This window comes from Xiphias gladius, chromosome 14 (genome assembly GCF_016859285.1).
Source record: "Xiphias gladius isolate SHS-SW01 ecotype Sanya breed wild chromosome 14, ASM1685928v1, whole genome shotgun sequence".
Lineage (NCBI taxonomy): Eukaryota > Metazoa > Chordata > Actinopteri > Istiophoriformes > Xiphiidae > Xiphias > Xiphias gladius.
The window spans coordinates 581,578-604,720 of record NC_053413.1 but is presented as its reverse complement, the minus strand read 5'-3'; the positions used below and the strand labels follow the sequence as shown (position 1 = coordinate 604,720).

Below are 23,143 nucleotides of genomic sequence, written 5' to 3'. Positions count from 1 at the left end.
TGTGCTGTTTGATCTTGTCTATAAGTACTGTATATTCAAAGAGTTTCTATTATTCCAACAGTCTTCTGCTATTATTATGAAGAGCCCAATCTGGATTGATTCCTTTCCAGTTTATGAAACCACACTGATTTAAACTGAGCCACGTTGAACCATCATTTTAAACCTGTCCTTCCAAAGTCCCTCTCACACACTGTTTGCTTTAATGAAAGTATTGGTATGAATCCACTTCAATTAGTTTCTGTATTTATGCCTCTGCCCCGGTGACACCCGTGGCTGGAAGCATTTTCTTTTTCAGGTTGTCGGTTTGTCTGTTTATCCCAATCTTGTTAACGTGACATCTCAGAAACAACATGAAAACAAACTTCAACTGATTAGAATTTGGTGGATAAAGGTCAAGGTCACTATAACCTCACAAAACACATCTTTGACCATAACCCATGAATTCATACCTTTATTATTAAAAAATACACTTAATACATTTGGTTAAATTCTTTCAAAGTCTTCCCTACATATATAATATGAGTCTGGATAGACATGGATGTAAACTGCGACTTCACTGGTTGGAGGAGGTATATAACTGCGATGCAGTAATTCTAGTTTGTTTTCTTTTTGTACATTATATTGTTATATAATAATCACATGGTATTAAACTTGTTAACTGAAAGAGAGCTTATGGGAAGATTCACTTTTTCTTTCTCACAAACATGATCTTGAGTGATTCTCACCCAAACTCAATCAGCTGAAAAAGTATGAATTACTGTCATGTTGCTTTTAAGGTTAAGCTGAGGAATGGATATGAGCAAAACTAAAAGAGTGTAGTCCTCTGTAAAATTCATAATTTATGTATTTCCTTAAACAGGTATTAACTTTTTTGCATCAACTTTGAATCAAATGACTACGTGTAGTGTTAAAGTACTAGCTTGTAGTGACAAAGCCATGGAGAATCATCAGTCAAATGCAGCTCGACAGACTTTTTCAGCCCCTTGTAGTCAGTTTTTATGGCACATTTACTCTCAAACATAGCACTAATAGCTCATAAAATTCTGCTATGACCAAGAAGAGATTTATTGTTGTCAGTCACCCCAAGAGTTTTCCAGTCTACACATGCTTAAACAATGTTGCCTTACAACCTGGCTTGTAAGTCAGTAATGTCAGTGGCAGTAACAGCAAATAGGGCTGGGCGATATGGACCTAAAATCATATCTCAGTATATTTAGGCTGAATGGCGATACACCGTATCTCGGTATGTTCTACAAAATGGGCTAAATGGTGAGTTGTAAGTCAAGGCCACATGTGAAATGTAACAAGCACTTTTATTAAAATAAAATACAGAGACAGGGTTTGCTTTCCTGTTTGAAAAAATACAGTTGCAAAACATGTAGATGACAAATTCGATAAAATTAGACTGGCCCTCATTGGAGCGAATACCTTCCCCAAGGCAAAAAATGCCCTATCTTGCAGTGTTAACAAAAGTAATCCGCACCAAAATGTACTGTGTTCTTCCCTGGCTCATGCCGCATCCCTCCACCAAGTTGGTGCAAATCCTCCTTGGCGAAGTAATAAATAGCCTATATTACACAAAAAATATCTCTAAGAATGTTCCTTCAGTTGTCTTTAACAGCAATAACTGAATAAAACATAGTACAATAACAGCATTTGCTCTCCTGCTTAACAAAACACACAGCTGTGCCAATAAGAATAGAAATGTAACAGAACTACTAATCTGAACCATCTCCAAATAATTGAACCATTGTTTTTCTTTTTACAAACCAGGTCTTGTCATTCCCACAGGTTGGCAGTTCACTTGTGGTGGTGGGTAGTACAGTGTGTGACCGATGTACATGCAGAGACTGCAGAGTTTAGAATGAGAAAGTGCAACTCATGTTATTTTCTGTTGCTACAATTTACAAATGTCCCCTAATTGCCTCACACACAGACTATCGGTAGCCAATACAATTTACAGATGTCCCCTAAATGCCTCACACGCGAACTATCGTTAGACGTTAGCTAGGAGGCTGCGAACAGAGAAGCCTCTGGTCCTCCCTCAGTTATTGAAGGTCATGCAACTCATGCATGTGAAATGGTGAGTCTTCTTCTGCAGTGTGAACTGGCACTTTGTCTCTCCCCATGTTACAGGAGAACTTGTGAGTGAGTGTGGCCATGTTCGCGCAGACGCAGAGGAAGAGTGCGGGCAGGGTGTGAGAGTGGGGAAATGCAAACACTGGCACAATTTTATGGAAGAAATTGGTTATATAATGCAACATCAAACTATATTAATTTAAAAGGTATTGTTGCATCTTATATTTCATTTGGAAATATACTGATGTCCCTTGAAAAAATGATATGCCCAGCCCCAGCAGCAAGATGCTGAGTTAACTGAATTACAGACCTGAAGTTTATGATAATAAAATGGCTGTTTTAAACATTCATGTTAATTTCAAATGAAAGCACTTTGACACAGTTATTGGTGAAGTGATTCAGAGCCATTTATTTTTTTGAACAGATCAGAACAGTTGATCTGGAATACTTAACAGCTTCAATGTATGAAAAAATTCAGAAATGTTATCTCTCTGGCGGTAACTGGGTTAACATCAGCACTATTCTGCAGGCTTGTGTTACAGTCATGTACAGCAGCTCAAATAATAATGACATAATATCTGCACAGTAGAGGTAGCTCTTGCTGTCAAACTCAGACTCGGATAGAAAAAATGGACATTTTCACAACTAATCACATCTACTTTGTGTTTAAAACCCAGATTAGGTGTAATATGATCCATTATAAATTCTGCACATACATTTTAGAGTTGAAAATAATTTGTTGCTTAATCAATAAGTCTTTCACTAGAAAATTAATCTCCAACTGTTCAATCAATTAATCACTTTAGGCATTTTTCAAGCAAAAAATCCAAACATTCTTTGGCTCCAGCCTCTCAAATGTGAAGTTTTTCTGTTTTTCCCCGTCATATGGAAGTAAATAGATTATCATTGGTTTTGGACTATTGATTGGACTAAACAAGCAATTTAAACATGTCACCTGGTGTCTCAAAGAAAATATAATGGGTATTTTTCACTATTTTCTTACACTAAAACAATCAATTGATTAATTGAGAAAATACAGTACATGGCAGATGTATCAGTAAAAAAATATAGGACAAGTTAAAATGCCTGTTGTGAAAAGGCCATATCAAAGGGCTTATTAGCTAGGCTTGGGTAGTATCTATTTTTTTATACCTTAATACCTTCCCACCTTTTTACCATGTGTAACAGAACACCAGTTGATGGGCAGTAGTTTTCTAGTTCTCTTCTCCCCCTGTTATGGGAGAAGTCCAATAGCCGAGGTTGAAAAAGTTTCAGTGACCATCATGAGACCAAGTGAACATGAATACAAGCCTTCAAATGAGAGAAATTATTAGGTAGACCGGTTTGGGAAAAATATTAAATAAAGTTACATTTACACATTCATTCTATGAGGCACAGCTCCAGACTTTACTCCACACTCTACCGACTCTACAGATACTGTACATGCACTGAATTTCTGCTGGAACTTCCAGTGCATTTTATTCTAAATTAAACAAACCTTGGTTTATTACAGCAAGTCAAGAGATGTCCAGGGAAACACTGGTAGTGTCGCTGGACTCAGCCCAGATAAGCCCCTTGGAGATGAACAGAAAAATCTGAAGGGCCAGCGGAACTTTAAGTATGATACAAATCACAATTCAAATGTTACAAGCGAAATGAATGCAGGCATAAACAACTAACTGACCAAATAAGTGATCAGATAACTGAACACCTGGGCATTCGGTCAACCTAATAGCTGACCTGCCCTAATTGATTTTGCCGACCTGACCTGACACATGCTGTTTTAAAAAATATTTTTCAATTAAATAACAGAGGAGCCAACTAATCCATTTGTAAGGGGTAAGAATCTCAAGCTTGAAACAAGATACTGTGCACTATTCAGCCACAGCATTGAAACCAGTTACTAGTTTTAATGTTTTGGCTGAATGGTTCATACCAGGGCTATTAAAATAGTTTGGAATGGGGGCCAGTTTATGAAAAGGATCCCAAATGAGGGGCCTGAGAAATTTGGCTTGAAATATGAGTAACTACATTAACAGCTTGATAAAATAAAGTAAAAAAGAACAACATAGGAGTACAGATATAGTGTATTTTGTAAATGCATAACAAAATCAGTATATTGTATTGTATCAAGATACATAGGCCCAAGGCATTTTAACATTCAAATGACCAATATACAAAATGTTCAGAAAATGGCCCTTGTGAGCCATATCACAGACATTTAGAATTTCACTGATTTAACTAACACTCAAAACCCACTTAAGTTCACAAAACAAACATATCTACATAATATGGTATTAAATAGAATTATAACAACATATCAGTTTATTATATTTTATCCACGCAAATTATTTCTATATTGAAATTGCATGGGAAACTTCAATAATCAGTCCATATGAGCCATACCAAATCAATAGCTACATTATGGCATTATTAAGTGAATATCAAGACATATAAGTAACATTCTACAACATACAACCTGTTCAAAAATCAATCCTTATTACTAATTTGATTAACATACCTGTTACCTAATATATGTAGCCTACTTAGCCACCATTTGGCATCTAATGAGAAAAATTACATTTTTTCGACGTAGCAAGAGCAGCGAAGTCAGGTGTATATGTAGTCCCCACAATACACAGATAGTGGTGCAGATAGTGGGAAGTGAGGGATTCGCAATTATTACTTTTAATGGAATTCATGTGTGAGAATGATGATTTTCATGTGTAAGTTGAGCCAAACGTGTGGATAAAAGTTGCCAGAGCCCTTCAATGATGGAATTTCTTGTGACTTACGTTATGAGTTCAGAACTTTTCAGAACCTGCCAGGTGGAATGATTGTCGCAGGTCATCTGATGCCTCAATGTCAATGAGTTTGAATTGTAAAGATGCCTCATTCAGTGACATTACCCAGCTGTTTTGATTTCAACTCAAAATCTCCCGCAACATTTACACAGAAAGGGTCCTTCATAAATCTCATTATTCCAATGAGTGTTCTGAAATTATCAAGTGGTAAAGTTGGTTCTCGATGCGTCTATGTTGTAGCTCTCTCTTGCTCTATACATGCCGGTAACAGGGTGTGACGTCTTTGCTCATAACATGAGGTTAGCCCCAAAATCTTCTTAGCATTTATTGTCTTAAAATGCCTTCTCAAGTTATACTCTTTACGAACCAATATGCACTTGTTGCAGAGTAAACAAACGGGCCTTGCACTGGCAGATATAAACATACACTTCTCTGTCCATTCGCTGTTGAATTGCCTGTTTTCTGAGTAAACCTTTCGTTTTTTGAAAGTAGAAAGAGACATTTTGTCTAACTAACCAGGCTAACATGCTAGCAAGAACAGGACATTAGGCGCTGGGAAGAGCATGTGGAGATGCGACAGGGGAGAGAAACGCATGATTACGCCAGGGATGACATTTTTACACAGATAGGTCTGGAACAAACAGGGATAATTGTGACACATTGATGCAAATGGGGGGGGAAATAATCCTCAAACAGGATCATACAAAAATGATAAAATCATTATTAATCTTTTTAACCAATGAAAAAAAATTTAAAGCGGAAATATATATATATATATATATATATATACTGTGTACATCATTCTTCCAAAACATTAAAACAGGTGTTTTAATGAAAAACCCCAACCCCCCCAAGGAAATGGCTTTTTAATTGAGCCACGCCAAGTGGGCCTTGCTGTATATTTTTTATTGGTTTATTTTTGTTATTATTAATTTTTTACAATTGAGCAAACACTTTTTAAACTTTTTCTGTCTAAACTAAATTTACATGAAATTTATAATGAAATTAAATCAAACATTCTGTTATTGATGGCCATTATCAAAGGCAAAATCATTGTAGAAAGATAGGGCTGGCAGTAGAAGTGCTGCAGCAGCAAAGCAGCTTGTGCGAGCTGCAGCAGTTCTGCGAAGTAACTGTCACGCAGAGAAGGGGTAAATGGTAAATGGACTGCACCTATATAGCGCATTTCTGGTCTTATCAACCACTCAAAGCGCTTTACACTAAATTGCCACATTCATCCCCTCACACACACATTCATACAGTGCTTTTTCTATACATACAGCGCTTTTCTATTTATACGCACACAAACACACACAGATGATACATCGGGAGCAATGAAGGGGAGCCAGGGATAGAACCACAGACCCTCCAGTTAGTCGACGAACCGCTCTACCTCCTGAGCCACAGTCTCCCCTGAAGTGGTGTGGACTAAGGCTAATACTGTGTTTTATCTCAAATGCATTGCTTTGCATATTGACTTGCCACACAATGTCAATTTTTTATTTATATAGCGCCAAATCATAACAGAAGTTATCTCAGGGCACTTTTCATATAGAGCAGGTCTAGACCGTATTTGTTATAGTTATATTTACAGAGACCCAACATTCCTCCATGATGAAGGGCTTGGTAACAGTGGAAAGGAAGAACTCTCTTTTAACTGGTACAACCCTTGAGCAGAATTGGGTTCAGGGTGGCCGGCCATCTGCCTCTAATTGTAATTCAATGTAAGTTTGTTATAGAGCTTGTTTACCATACTTCCGTTAATAGTTTTTTTATAGGCACAGGTGTGTTTGCAAAAGGCCTTATTTTTAAAGGTAATTTCATTCTTGAATACAGAGGAATATTGCACAAGAAAAAAGACTCCAATAATATTGGTATAGCATTAAATGATTACACATATGTCTATATGACATAGAAGAAGTGATTATCTGTGAGTAGCCTGCATTGTACTGTATTTTTACCCACTTGCATCTTTTGAACAGATTTCTTAAACATTAAGCCAAATAACACATGCAGAGACATGTGGCAAGTTGAAATGCTTACTACTGATGTACTGTATTCTCTTCTGAAGCATAATTTTAGTTAAACTTTTTAATAATTGATTTTTATAACCCCTCTAGCATTGATGCTTCAAGTGAAGATAGACAACTTGGGAGACTCATTAATGATGATCAGAGAACCAATGCAAACATTTCACCCCTCCCGACAATCGGAGAAGAAATCTGGTCTGGGACTTTGGTCGGTACCAGTTTTGGCCAAGATTATCTTGTAATTTGCGGGCTTTACAGATCCAGTTTAAAACCTCCCAAATTGTTTGCAGACTAATTGGGACCGCCCCAATTAACATCTAACATGTTTGATATTTAGGAGTTACAATTGAAATGATTACAATTATGATTATGGTTATTTGCCTGCGTGTTTCATCCCGTTGTCTCTGACAGCCTGTGTTCCTGTCTGCCTACTCATCTCATCCGCCTGTAAACTCAAGCCTGCGTTTGTCATTTTAAAAAAATATATTTCTGTAGCAAGTACTTTACATTGAGATAGCACTGTCTGACTCTCTCTTTTGTTCTCCTCTCTCTGTTTCTCCCTTTCTGCCTCTCCATGAGCCCATGACTCCAGCTACAGCCCAGGCCCAAGTTGTCTCTCCCACTACCCCTCTTAAAGAGGTTTGTCAGTACACTTGTCAGTTCGACACACATGAAGTGCTTTAACGTCATATGAAGTAAGCTGTGAGGATTGGTGCTATAACCCTTGTGTCTGTTTGTGTGTGCTTAATCATGGTTTGGGGGGCATGATTTAGACTGCTATGAGATGTGGAGGCAACTTTTCCAAACCTTACCATTTAGTTAGCAACACTTACATCAAAAGTTAGTAAAGTGATCAAAATTCCAAGTTAATGGCAATCCATTTCTGAAAGTCATATGCTGTTCCCTAGGTATGATTTGTCAGAAGAGGACTCAATATGGCTACTGTATCCTCTCCTAAAGAGGTTTCTCAATAAAGTTTCTCTCATTGCCTTTCATGCCACTACCCACTCTGTTCTGCAACACTGCAGGCCCTTAAAATTGTATTGCCCTATATTTCTATGAAGTCTATGCACAATGTACACTGCAAAAACCAAATCATTATGAACAAAGTAATCCAACAATAATAATAAAAAAAAATTTAATCTAAAGCTTGTGTAAAAAAAAAAAAATTGCATTTACTTACGCATTAAAGAAAATAAATTATTTGAGATACCATTAACGAGGTATTAGGATAAGTCTGCGAAAAATAATTAGCGAATAAAAAAATCAGTTGTTTGGTAGGACTTTCTGTTGCAATCCCATAAGTGTGCATGCACATTGAAACCTGGACGACTGGGGACAATGGTGGTATCTACTGGGTTCTCAAGTCGGCAGCTTCCTTTGTCAGTGTTTTACTGACTAGCGCAATGCCCATTCAAAATGTAACTGTCACTAGGGGCTTGGCCTGCGTTAATCCAGTTTGCAGCTTTCTTGAGAGTATCATCCAAACAACTTCACACTCAACACTGCACTTCCTTGGGTCCTGGGCAACACATCTGCCATAACACAGTTGTGGCCCCTCGCAGTTCTAGAGTAAACGCCTCATTTGTGTGCAAAACCTCACATGAACATTTGATGGCACTAATAACGTCAAAGCCCAATTCAGTGTTTATGTATAAACCCTAGAGTTTACATACATGAAAAGTGCGATTTGAGATGACGTTTTTCCCAAGAACAAGCAGGCACACTGCATCTGGAGTATGAGGAGAGATCTCCATATGCAATGCTGTTGCATCTCTTTGTGGCTTTAAAACCAAAGCACAAAGAGAAGTTGACCTTCAGGGATCTTAAAAATTACATCACCAAAATCTCTGAAATGTGACTTGCCAACACCCAACAGAAACTACATTAAGGAAAAGACAAATCAAACATCATGTTAACACATAAAGGATACGACAAATCAAATATCATGTTTACAGGAATATTATGCAGGGTTTTTGTAAAAAAACAATGTTTATACTCAAATAAAAGTAATTCCTCTCAATCATCACTCATGAACGACTAGAATTCTGTGGCGGTGTATTTATCTACAAAGAGCCTGCCCTTTGCCAGTATTTTCTTATTTTCTTATTACTTTGCTGTGTTCAGGACATTCCTGGGCTACAACCTTTGGGCAGCGCGTGTTTAACCAATAACCGCTCACAGGGTGTGAGGGTGGGACTCTAGGTTACATCGCTATCTCCCTCTCTCTCCTCTGTTCTCACTCTGTGTCATGGATATATAAAGAGCTGTAGGCCTATGTGTCTGTTTTACTGAGGGTGGGGCTGAGCTAAACACATACACAGAGCAGAGAGGCCACAGCGGGCATGAAGAAACGTGTGCTTCAGCTGCATTCACATAAAATCAGCAGTGTGACTACCAGCAGGGTTGTGCCGATGTGTGGGGGCATGTTTATTTGTGCTTTAAGTTGTTTTTGTTTTTTAGAATGCTACCGCTGTGAAACAATCAGAAAATAACTTTTATAAGTTATTTTCTAAGTTTTATTTCTCTGATTCACTGCTCTGTTCTAGCTGACACTGCTCCCTCTTCTCATTCACTCACTAGCTCACTTGACCACTGATGCGCTCTCTCTCTCTCTCTCTCTGTCTCTCTCTGTCTTGCTCATTTAGCTGGGAAGTAAGGGCCAAATTTGAATGGTGTGAGAAATCCTGCATAGTGTACCTTTAAGGAAAAGGCAAATTAAACACGTTATCGGGTTGGCCAATTACTGTTTTTTTCAGACAAACTGATGTCACAACTTTGTATAAATCTAATTATATTATTATATTAGAGGATACTGACCAAATAACAGTTTTGCATATGTCACCTGTTGTCACTGGCAAGATTTGTTAGGAAACACACTATTGTGTTGTTCTTGCTGCGGATATTGACAGTGTTTTGAAGGACTTAATAGCAGGTGAGGTTAAGTTTTCACCCGTGTCTATTTGTTTATTTTATCTGCAGGATTATGCAGAAACTACTGAACCAATTTTTACCGAACTTGGTGTAGGGATAGGGCACGGGCCAGGGAAGTACCTATTAAATTTTGGGGAAGATCCAGATCATTTATTAGGAATTTGAAATTTTTTTGTCTGGTGTATGTTGTTTGAAATTTGCCTTGGCAGAGGTATACGCTGTTGTGATCTGGCAAAAAATCAACATACCCTTGCCAGGACTTGCACCCGGAATCTTCCAGCCAAAGGATGGATGTTTTGCTATTACACCACAAGCATTTTGTGTAGGTTTTTTTTTTTTTTTTTTTTTTACTGAAATACAAAAAACACATACACAGCAACTAAAAACTTTATTATATACAATAACTAAGATAGGATAAGATGTACCTGATTGATCCTCTATCTTGCGCTCAAACGATGTTGTTTGCTTGTGAAAAGCACAGTAATACAATGTTGCACAATGAAAAGGGTGAAATGTCCAATGCACAACACAAAATAGCATAAAGCGTACTCTTAGTTCTTGCACAGAAACAGCTTGGTTTGCGAGTTAAAAGCACAGTAAATACAACGTTACACAATGAGAGCATAGATCTTTTTTCTTCTCAGCTGACCCCGGGGGGGCTTCTTACAATGTCAAACAAATGGCACCACTCATTAACATTCAGTATAGGCGACCTATAAAACCTAGGAATCCTTTCCGGGGTGCAGTGTGTGTGGTCAGTCAGTCTCGTTTGTTACTGCTGAAGTTGGCTGCTCTGCTCCACTGATAGTGTCTAGGTGAGGGCGTATTAAGTGGCATCACAGTTGTGTTCTGCCGTTCTCAAAACCCTGGCACCTGCACGCTGTAAATTGTCTGGGTGCTGCACTGTCCACGTAGTGTAGTTCCGCCATTTTCTTCACATAGAGTAAAGTATCATGTAGAAAAGAAATGTTTGAAACTCCTTGAGAACCGTTCATCCAAAAAACTTCACAGTCAACACTACACTTCTTCTGTAAGTGCTATGTGAAGGCAACTGGACTTGCTTGAAGTTCTTGAAGACGTTTCGCCTCTCATCCGAAAGGCTTCTTCAGTTCTAACTGACTAGTGGGGAGTATCCTCTGGTGAGATCAGCAACAAAAGTGAGTCGTTGAGGTCACATGAGTTGTTGACCCTCGAGGTCATCATTTGAGTCTTTGAGGTCACATGAGTCCTGGTGTGGATGGGTGTTCAGCTGTCTGGGGAATGAACTTAGAACTGCATTTTTTAGGTGGCTGACAAGTGGTGTCTCAGACCACCTCTGTTTAGTGACGGTTATTCCAGATTGACAAAGATGGCTTCTTACACTCCGCTTTCAAACCATCGTTCTTCTCTGGCCAAAATGCGTACATCACGTGTACAACTGATGTATTGATTTTGGCCAGAGAAGACACTAAGAGCACTTACAGAATACCATGACCTGGATGACTGAGAATCTTCACAGACATGACACTACACTCCCTTCGGTCCTCAGCAATACACCCTCCAAGTTTGAAGTTGATCGGATGAGCGGTCGTCACGAAAATCGAAACAGACGAACAGACATTGATTCCTCTATTTATAGTTAGATGATTCCATCACACCTCCAGAGGGCTCAATGATGAGGTTTAGCATCCCAGGCCTGCCCCCCTCAGTGCCTTCTAGTCCCATGATGTTTTTAGCTCTGGTGAAATCCCTCCTCCTGGTCCAAAGCCACTAACTTGCCATTTCAGCAGCCGCAGTGAGGGCTCTGACAGCTTAACGGTGAGCCTGCACACGTACTCCCATTATCTTCAGTAGCCTGGTTTTTGAGATGGCTTCAAATCTTTTGCAGCGAACTTCTAATAGCCCAATATTTTTAGATCTGATGTTGCTTGAGTGCCGCAAACAGCTTGGTATCGATTGGTATTTATACTGAGGTACCAAAGTTTTGGTATTGGAACAACTCTACCTACACTAAACCAGCTTTATTTAGATAGGTCAAACCCTGGGTGAAATACAGTGACCATTACATGTGTTTAATTAAATTAAGGGGATGATGTGCCTATCAGGTCGGCAACCTTTTGGTCAGTTGGTTTGCTTTGTACAATGCTTCTAAGGTTAGACCATTCAAGACAATCTTACATTTGTCATATGGAACAATGGCTGCATAATAATTCAAAATAAATAAATATTACTTTCATTGAGGATCTCAAGCTACTCAGGATACAGGAAAGGAGACACCATTCACAAAACAGTGCTACTATCCAAGGATCAGATCCACATTGCTGTAGGTATGTTGTAGCAGGTAGCTATGTAAGATCCAAAAATTTGATGAATATTTCAAGCAGCTGAAAGATGATTCAAGTATAGCTAGAGCTTACACACACAATTGATGATACATAGGCTTGGCATTTTTATCAAACCATGTCATCTCTAGTCAGGACTGGTCCACAGTTTTCTTGCAAATCCATGCAAATTCTAACTAAAACTGATTAGAATTCTGGAAAAGGATGGAAGATTCTTGCCAAAAAATAATTGAAAATGTCAACACACTACTACACTACTATCATACTTAAAAAATGTTTTTAATAGTTTTTCATTTGAGAGGGAAAACAATGTGAGTTGGTATGTGTATATTCCTTATTAGCCCAATATAATTGTTTTCTCTTTCAATATAAATTATATAACCTTTTGAAGAACAGAGAGGAAGGAAGAGAAGGAAGGAGGAGAAGACAAGAGGAATGTGGAGGAAAGTCACCAATTGCTTTGAGCTAATCAAAGCAATTTTTGACTCTGGAGTTTTTTACCTGTTTTAACATGAGATTGTATACATACTTTTTTCTCTCTGAAAGCTCTGTCTTAGTCCACGCTGTGTTAGACTCAGCATGCTTCTACTGTATTATACTCTTTCCATTAAGTGTTGTAGTTAGCCAGTTGGATCCCACAATCCTGATGAGGTATACTGAAGTGCCATATTTCCAAAGTAAACACCATTAGCAAATGTTATCACTGCCATTGTCATTGAAGTAATAAAATAGTTTCAAAACAGTGAAAAAAATGGTTTGAAGACAGTGTTGCCTGGTGACATCCTAATCTGCATCACTTGCTGGGGTTCACTGATTGGACCGACTGAATTCTGTTCAGATCATGTCCATATCCACGGAGCTTTCAGAAAGTAGCAGAAGGTGTCCGAAATAAATGTTCTGTTTATCTACTATAAAGTCATTGTAAATCTCTCATGTGTTGGGTGCTGGGGCAGATGCAGTCAGAAAGGTGCACAGAATGTTTAGTGCATTTAATTGAAAAGTGAACATAGACTATGAATTAAGGTAGCCTGTATAAAAGCAATTTTCTCTATACATACTGTATATTCATATACATATATAAGATTCCTATATAAAAATTTGTGTAAATAATAATACAAATATAAGGCCATTTATCACACAACAATAACTATCCTTGAAAAAATGCATATACTCTTCTCTCCTGTTACATACATTTCAGAAGAGAACATGGACACATCAGAAGGAAAATCATCCACTAAAGCTGACATATCTCTGAACACAATGGTATCAACAACTTGGATTTTCATTTGCAAAGTATATAATACCCATTAAAAAAAAAAAACAAATAAAAAAAACATCTTAATACCAGATTCCTGGTTCTCAACACTGTTGAACAGATTTACAGTAAAAGTCTACGCTTCCAAGACTAACCATCTACTCCTTTTACATACTTGTCAGGCAAAAACATGGAGACATCTGAAAGCTCATTCACCAAAGCTGACAAACGCATCTGTGGAGACAATGGTATGGTCAAGTAGGATTTTAATTTGCACCTAGTATATAATATCCAGATTTAAAAAAAACATTTTTTAACACCAGTTTCCTAGTTCTCAATACTGTCGGACAGATTTATTTTTTATCCTGAGAAGTTGTCCTGCAGGGCAAGTGACCTAAAAATTGTAGTCAGCCATACTAACAATATTGTCATGTTTGTTTTCAGTGGCTAGCAGAGGTAAACAAATATCTGCAAGAAGACACTGGACAGAAGCTGAGGTCAACACTGTGATGTAACACTTCAAATTTCACATCATGTAAGGTCACTTGGCATCTAAGAGGGAATGTCAGGTGTGCAAAAAAATTGCAAGCATCCAGCTTTACAAAACAGCCTCGCAGCAAAGCTGCCTTTCTTCAGCCTTTGTTACTGCCACAAAAGTAAAAGAATAAGAAGAAAAAACAATAGATAATTTGCTTAGTCACTTTGGAGAGCAGGCAGAGAGGAGAGATAGAGATATATATATATAGATTTTTTCTTTTTTCACACTGAGGGTCCAGACAGACAGACCACGCAGGTTAGTCAGTATGCCCCCTTGAAAATGGATGGAAAACTGGAAGGACTTCTCTGGAAAAAATGTAAATAGTTTTTGATGTGTTTCATAGAATGTTTTTTTCCTCGGATTGCCAAGACTTGGAAGAACAATTTCTAAAGACCAAAAAACCTTATTCATTATTGTCCTCTCTGTGATTTGAATAAAGTTCTATGAAATTCAGTTTCCCTTTCATTTTTTCTGTCTTTATGGTCATATAACTATTTATACATTCACGTGACATCACTGCAGCATACATATTCTGATAGCCCGGGCTCTCCTGAAAAAAAATTGTTTAAGTATAACTTGATTGTGCATTACAGGGTTGAAGTTATACAATTAGTATGACACAAGGAGACCAGGCGAACCAAAAATATGGAAAGATGGCTTAGACCTCATTTGATTAAGCATCAAAAACTGTGAACATCCAGCTTTACAAAACAGGAAATGCCAAAATATCAGAGATTTTGTTCGAAACAAGGGGCTAACCTTTAAGCGTCAGTTAAGTAGTTAAGAACTTCACGCATTTTATTATCATCTCCAGAGTAAAAAAACACAGACGATTACACCATACAATGAAATTCTTACTTTGCTTTTCCACTGTGCACAAAATGTAATGTTTTTAAAAATATAATAATGATAATAAAAAGAAAAGTACTGTTGTACAAAAAAAGAAAAGGAAGACAGCAGCAACCCTGAAGTGATGAGGAACCAGGTCATGAAGTGCACCATGCATATACAAATAACTAACGATTTACAGCAGCTGTAAAAATTGTGTGTGTGTGTGTGTGTGTGTGTGTGTGTGTGTGTGTGTGTGTGTGTGTGTGTGTGTGTGTGTGTATGTGGAGGGATTCAATAAAAAAATTGTTTGTGTATGTTAGCCAGAGTTCAACCATTCAGAGTGATGGTGATGAAAAGGGGGTGGTTTGTGAGTGAGTCATTCACCAGCCTGATGGCAGTCTTGTTGACGTGGACTACACGCATTTTTACTGTCCCCGATGATGTTTTGTGCCCTCCTGATGACCCTGGTGTGGTAAATGTCCTGAAGTGAGGGGAAGGCTACTTCTGATATATACTGTGCAGTTTTGAGCACACGCTGGAGAGCCTTCCTGTCCTGAGCACTGCAGACTCCATACCAGATTGTGATGGAACTGGTAAGGACACTCGATCGTACACCTGTAGAAGTTGCTGAAAATATTGGTTGGCATGCCTAATTTCCTCAGTCTTCTTAGCAAGTGCAGTTGCTGCTGGATCTTCTTGATGATTTGTTCTATGATGTGAGACCAGGTGAGATCCTTGCTGATGTGGATGCCAAGGTTTTCACCCTGTCTACCTCTGTCCGACCTATGTATAGTGGTGTATGCAACTCGCCCCTCCTCCTTTGGTGAATAATCATTACCTTCGTCTTGTCTGCATTAAGGGAAAGATTATTGTCACAACACCAGGCCACTAGATCTGCCACCTCTTTTCTGTACTCTGTCTCGACCCCACCAATTATCAGTCCAATGACTGTAGTGTCTTCCGCCAATTTGATGATGTCATAAAATCCCTCCAGCTTCAGTTTCTACTGTCTCTTGGCCTCTTTGATAGATCTGACCTTTTTGTGGTCTCCAGCATTGCCTGAGACAAATGCAGTGGAGCAAGCAAGTAGCATAGTCCAAACTTCACAGTTTAGGAAGTTTGATTGGGATATTTCTTGCAGCATTTTGTGGGAACGATAATCTCAATGCATATGCTTATGTAGCCAGTTAGCCAAGAAGCATATTCCTCTGTAACAATAGTAGAGTCTTCCTTCAAAGCAGCAGTTCTAAACACATCCCAGTTTGTACTCTCAAAGCAGTCCTGAGGCACCAGTTTGGTTTCTATATTCTACACTTTGACAGTTACTTACTGGGGGAGCTTGCTTGAGGACTTGTCTGTATGCTGGATAGAGGATTGGATAAGATGTCAATGTTAGCCTTTGTTAGCCTTAGCCATTAGCTAGCTACCTAGCATCGACTACGCTGGTATTGATAACATTGCAATTAAACAAATCTAATAAATGAATAATACACCAATTTTTCATCTTTACATGTGGTCCTGTGGCTGTTGGCAAGGTAGAGGTCAGCTGTTGTCTTGGCTAACCCACTATCTCACCACTGGTGGGACACAATTGTTCTGGATTTCAGCTCTCTAAAATTCATGCAGAATTTTCTGTGTGTCCCAGGAGTCGTCTGAGTTCATCTGCAGCCGGGTCAGGCAGGTCATAGGGAGAAGGTACACGAATTACCGTTTGCATCCCCATAAAAAAAAAGCGGGTCGCAATTGCCATCTGGAAGCTGGCACCATGATTACAGGACCATCAGCCATCATTTTTGGGTAAGCCTGAGCACTGTGTTTAATAATGTTTAAGAATTCTGCAATGCAGTCATCATGGTGCTGCTTCCTGTCTACATTGCATGGCCCGGTTCTTACAAGTGGGTAAAATTGGCCACTTTCCTCCATAATTGTTGGGGGGGTACCACAGTGTTTGGGTGCTATAGATGAAAGCCACATTCCAGTAATAGCACCAGAGGAGTATCCGCTAAACTATTATAATCAGAATGGATGGCATTTAATTGTTCCGCAAGCAGTTGTGTATGGCAAATGTCTTTTCTGGGATGTAAGTGTTGGCTATCTAGGGAGTGTGCAAGAGTACGCAAGAGTACTATTGCAGTCACATTTGTGGGAGATCCTAAGTGACAGGGAATTACTAAGCGAAAACAAAGTGACCATATCTGGCTGTGATGTTGGACGTTACCTGATTGGTGAACTGGCTTACCTCCTGGAAAATATGCTAATTTTTGGACACTGGCAGACTGACCCTTGAACAACACAGTTGCAATTACAGGCTTAGCAGTGCACAATTGTTTGTGGAGATAGCTTTGGGAGATTTAGAGGACGATGGAGGTGTCTCCTAAAAAGAAATGACTGCAAGCTGGAGCTGAGCAAAAACTGGCGCTGACCTGCTGTGTGCTTCATAACATTTGTGAGGAACATGGTGACAGTTTCACTGAGGAGCATCCACACAGACATGTAAACCTTCAGGCATTATTTAAGCATGGTAATCCAGAAGGGGCTGACATTAGAGCTGCATTAATACTTTTACAGTGGGGATGAGTGTTTTTTTCCTTACAGCACTCCTGCGACAGTTTTGTAACCCTACCTGTTCTGTCTTTGTGTTTGAAGATGTCTACGCTGTCGTAACTTGTACTATATGTTTCTCTGTAAATTAAGCATACTGAAGCAGACATTTCTAAATAAAAAAATTGTTTATTTTGAAAAACATTGAATTAAATAGAGTTATGAGTAAAAAAATATAAAAGTCACAAAAAATTTAAATTGTAGAGTGAACTGCATTAATGGTTGAAAGATACATCCTAGGATGTGCTGCAACACATCATCAGTAATGTTTCCTGAGTTCATCGGGTGTTTCGGGTCTTTCAAGATCATACACCCTCACACAGGCGACCCAGGCTAGTGTCCCAGCAGCATTGGCCCACGAATCGCTCCTCCTGATCCACAGCTATCTGGAGGCCCTCTCTGCAGCTTCCATGGTCGACTTGATGGCCTTCCTATTTGCAGCTCCAGTAATGGCAAGTAAGGTGAAGACCTTGCACAGTAAGCGGTTAGCAAAGCCTCTACATCCCATTTTGGCGGGCTCACAGCAAACCTTCCAGCCTCTAACCAGCACTACTCCACCAGCTCCTGGTACTTGGACTGCTTCAGCTCATTTGCCTCTTCTATGCGGTCCTCCCAGGGAACTGTCAGCTCTATCAGGAGCACCTGCTTTGTTGAGGCTGATGTAAGCACCAAGTCTGGCCTCAACAAAGTTCTTGTGGTCTGGGAACTTGAGCTGCAGTCTGATGCAGAGGTGAACAGACTGGCTGCTGAATTGGGCTGTGCCCTAGGGTGCTCTCCAACCCTGACAATGGCGATGTTCCTCTGGCTGCACACGTGCTTGATGTTAGCTGCAGCTTTGGAGATGGCCTCTGCAACCGGCTTCAGCACCCGGTTGTGTCGCCAGCAATAGCGGCCCTTCATGAAGGGCTGTTGGGCAGCTGCTGAAGATGTGCTCCAGGGAAACTTTTTCGGTGCACCGAGGACGCTGGAGTATCACTTTTACCCCATGTGTGGAGATTTGCTGGGCTGGGTAGGACATCATAAAAACCTTGGACCAAGAACTTGATTCGCTAGGGTTCTGCCTGCCAGATGTCAGACCAGGTTATCTTCCACTCCAGCGCACCCTCCCAACTTGTCCAACCTCCCTGCTGCCGCATGTCCACTATCCTGCTGGTCCGTTCCTCCTTGGCTCCTGCCCGCACCTCCTCAAGGACCAGACTGCATCTGTCCTTGCCATGGGCCTTGTCAAAATAAGGTTTTGGGATGACTCCCAGCCTTGCCCTTCCTGTTGCCACGGTGCCCACCAAAGCCCTGTGTCTCAGCCAAGACTCAGCAATCTTCAGACCTTCCTGGGCTCTCCTCTTCCTGCCTGTTCGCACAACAATGCCTGCTGAAGACACTCTGGAGTTCCTGGAAGCCCGATAAAGCAGTGCCTCTCTTGTGTGGGAAACCCTGAACTCCTCGTCGAGGCTAGTGATTAGGAGCTGGAGTTTATTGGTCCTCCCATCCAGTGCTGCACTGCTCAATCTACGTGGCAGAATCAGCCATCTGCAGATGTAGCTGCTGATCTTCCTCTTCAGGGTCTCAACTGTTGACAGTGTTACCTCATACACAAGCAGAAGCCAGAGGAGTTGAGGTAGGATACCATGTTGGTAGAGCCAAGCCTTGAACCTACTGGGTAAACCAGATTTTCTACTTTGGTGAGCCAAGACTCAAGCTTCTTGATGTTTGCTTAGATTGCAGTTGCATCTCTGGGGCTACAGTCAAAGTCTGGTTGGTTTGAACCTCATCCTTGATGATGAGATTTTCCAGGCCCCTGGAGGATCCACCTACCACCTGGCACTGATGTTGTGGTGACAGTAAGGTTGTCCATAAAGGTTCTTATTGGAGGCTGCAAAATGCCAGACTTGGATAGGAGGCCTCTATACTCCACTTCAGCTGCCTTGATCACCATATTCATGGCAAAGGCGAAGAGAGTAACTTAGATGGTGCACCCAGTAATAATCCCCTTTTCAAGCCAATGCCATTCTGCTGTTGTGTCCCCAGAAGTGACTCTGAGCCTAAAGTTCCGGTAGTAGTTCAGGATGAGGTCCTTGATCTTGCTGGGCACATGGTGTCGGTCCAGGGTAGTCTCCACCAGCTTATGAGGTATTGACTTTTATGCTTTGGTAAGGTCTAGCCAAAGTACCACCAGGTCTCCCTTCCCTTCGTCAGCCTCCCTGATCAGCTGGGTGACAACTCCTGTATGTTCAATGCAGCCTGGAACTCCAGGTATGCCACCTGGGTAGGACATTGAAGAGGATCTTCCCCTCCACGCTGAGCAACGAGATGGATCTGAGCTGCTCCGGCTTGATTTAATTGTCCTCCTTGGGTATTAAGACGCCCTCCGCCTCCGTCCACTAGAGAACAACAGATCCCCTACGCTAAATCACTCACAGGATTTTCCAAAGAATTCTGAGGAGATCTGGGCAGCGCTTGTACACTTTATAGGGTACTCCACTGGGTCCTGGAGATGAGCTTGTTCTGGCTGCAGTAACCACGTCTTGTACTTCCTTCAAGGTGGGCTCTCTGGTGTTGAACTCCACTGTAGGATGTGGTATGTCAAAGAGGGCTCTGAGGAGCCCTAGCTCCTGCTCTCTATAAGGGTCGCTCAGGGTGTTGTGCAGGAAGTGGTTCATTTCTGCCTTGAAGCAGGCAAGACGACCACTGCGCTTCTGCCCTAGCAGCTGCTTGGTGAATTCAAATGGATCAGCTATAAAGGCAGTCTGCTTCCTGGCTCTCTCTCTCTCCTCCATTTCCCGTGCCTGTGCGCAGGGTCGTGAGTTTCTTCCTGATGATTTTCCAGAGCACAGCCAGTGGTGGTCTCTCCTCAGTTGCTACCTTGAACTGTCTTGCCAGAGTACGAAGCTCTTGCCGTAGTTGGTGGATCTTGTCTGCCCTTCGGTTTGTGGTGTAGTTGGTTCTGCTGGTCTTGCGCTCTTCAACGGCAAACTTCTCTGCCGGAAAACTGACAATGATGGTGGTCATTGTCTGAAGGCGTTTGTCTGTATCTCCCCTTGCTGTTGATCCGATGATTCTGGCCACATCCTCATTGAACTGGTGCGACACTTTATCTTGGCTTGCTGGAGGCCACTTGATCCAATGCCACTGAACTACTAAGCTTGGAGATGGAGCATTTAGCACTTGGAGGTTCTGGGCTCTCTGGGCTGTCTCCGGGCCAGGCTCTAGGACGCAGGAGGAAACTTTAAACACTTTTGTGTGGTTTATGTACAGTGATTTTACAGTAATTTGCGGGATTGAGCCTCACCACCACCTAGCCAAGCCCAAGCAATTCACTGCCTCCATTTTCTGCAGCAAGGTATTATTCATGTCCTTGCTTTGCTGCAATCTCATCTGCCCTCTATATATTCGAGCAGCTCCACATTGTTGTCACACTTAATTTTTCCTGTGTACGAGAACAATAAAAATTAACAGATCTTCATTGTGTAGTCATGCCATTGCAAACAATAGTTTTCTGCAGGGAATGAAGAGTATGCTCCCGTCTGTGGCAGGTATACCATATGTAATATTGCTGCACTATACTATATACTATGTTGCACTATATCATTACACCATATAATACTTGTAGTACATGTCTATATTAATACAGACAAATTTAGCTTTAACTAGTTTAGCCTATTTGAATGATTGATATTTATCAAATCAATTTGAATTGAGCTCTATTCTGTATAGCACATTTCTACTATCAGGTACATTTGACTTTAAGGCAGCATGCTAACATTAGCTATTGTTACCAAGGTTATGGTAGCTGATTAGCTAGCTAGTTGTTGGTCACATCAAATATAACATTGAACATAACATTAATGTTACGTTTGTAACATTAAGACTATGCAAGGTGTGAGGGCGGGACTCTAGAAAAACGTAGCGACCAGGTTACATCACTGTCTCCATCTCTCTCCTCTGCTCTCATTCTGTGCCATGGATGTATAAAGAACTGCAGGTCTGTGTCTGTTTGACTGAGTGTGAGGCTGAGCTACACGCCCACAGACACACACTAACAAAGAACAGAGAGGCCATTGCAGACAAGAATAAGTGTGCACTTCAGCTGCATTCATTCAAGATTGGCAATGCGGCACCTTTCTGCAGGGTTTGCTTAGAACATAACCGCCATAAAACAATCACAAAATTACATTTTAGTTCTCAGATTCATTGCTTTGTTCTTGCTAATGCCATTTCGTCACTCTGTAGCTTGCTCAACTACCACTGCTCTCTCTCTTTCTCCTTCTTTCTCCCTCTCTCACTCTCGCTCTTCCTGTTTGAGCTGAGGAGGAGCGGCCAACTTTGAATGGGGTGTTTACAAGCTACCGACAAATCCTTCATAGTATGCCTTTAAAGATAATTAACATTTTTTCTCTTAAGACATGGAAAATAGTAAGATTATCTACTATCAAAACTCAGACATACTGTCCTGAAAGGCCAATACCCATCAAAGTGGAAGGAAGCTATACCAGGAGCTCCAGGTGAAGGCTACTGTATCAAATTTATCCTTTTGAGTGTAATAAAGATTAAGACATAAACGTGTTAAATACAGAGTTCAACAGGGTAACAGCTGAAGGAAAAGAGCTGTTCCTGAGCCTAATGTAATGGGAACAGAGGCTCCTGTACAATCTCCTAAATGATGGGGGCAAACAGTATTGATTAAAAACCAGCTTTAAATTGAATTTTTCACCAATATTTGTATGTTAAATATAAAGATAACTGAACTGAATAAATATTAACCGATAGTTGTTTTAGAACATCCATCAGCTTTATACTGAATTTTTTAACCTAAATTTGTGTGCCAAAAATAAAGGTAACTATACTGAATAAATATTAACTGATGGTTGTTTAGGAACGACAGCCCTTCAAATTAGTAGCAGTCATACTTACCAATACCCCCAAACCCACCCTACAGCCCCAGGATCCAGCGGTGGATTTTAAGAGCTTAAATATAGTATCATGTTTGTATAGAACCTGTAATGTTTATGTCCCCTTAGACCAGTAATCGGATAGATTTGTGTGTTGTATGTTGAATGTAAACAGACCTCATTTACCCCATACAAGTTGGTACAGACCCCATAGGCCTTTGAAATGTCACTTATTTACTATATGTATGTTCTGAGAGTGAAATTATTTTTGAGGGGGACTGATCTCCTGCAGGTCAAAAGAAATTTTTTGACATGACTTTTAAGTTGACTGGATGGTTGGTGAGGCTGGTCCCTGTAAACCACTGAAAAACTACATTGAACTCATAAACCAAATATTCCTGTATGTGTCTGAGTGTTCCTTGCTCTTATATCCTGGTAGACACTTTAACCTGAATGCACATAAACCTATGGGGACTCTAGTCACTGTGGGGACGGAAATTGGTCCCCATGGGTAGAGGCTGCTTTTCTGAGGGTCAAGACTTTGTTTTATAGGGTTCAGGTTACAATTAGGTTAAGGTTAGGAAAATGTTTAAGGTTAGGCATTTAGTTGTGATGGTTGAGGTTTGAGTAAGGGGCTAGGGAATTCATTATGTCAATGAGTGTCCCCACAGGGATAGTGGAACAAATGTGCGTGTGTGTTTATATGTGTATATGTGTGTGTGTGTGTGTCTGTGTGTGTGTGTGAGAGAGGGAGAGAGGACTGATGCATACTGCAGTGGCCAGTAATGGTGATGGAGGGGGAGGAGGAAATAGAGGCCAAGGGGAGAGATGTTCGAGGACTAGAGAAGCAGCATGATTGTAGGA

At 40.4% G+C, this 23,143-nt stretch overlaps 1 pseudogene; it reads right to left on the bottom strand.

Annotated features, from left to right (window-relative positions):
* Positions 1-17,652: 17,652 nt before the first annotated feature.
* Positions 17,653-20,504, bottom strand: LOC120798898 (annotated as a pseudogene).
* Between the last annotated feature and the right edge of the window lie 2,639 nt (positions 20,505-23,143).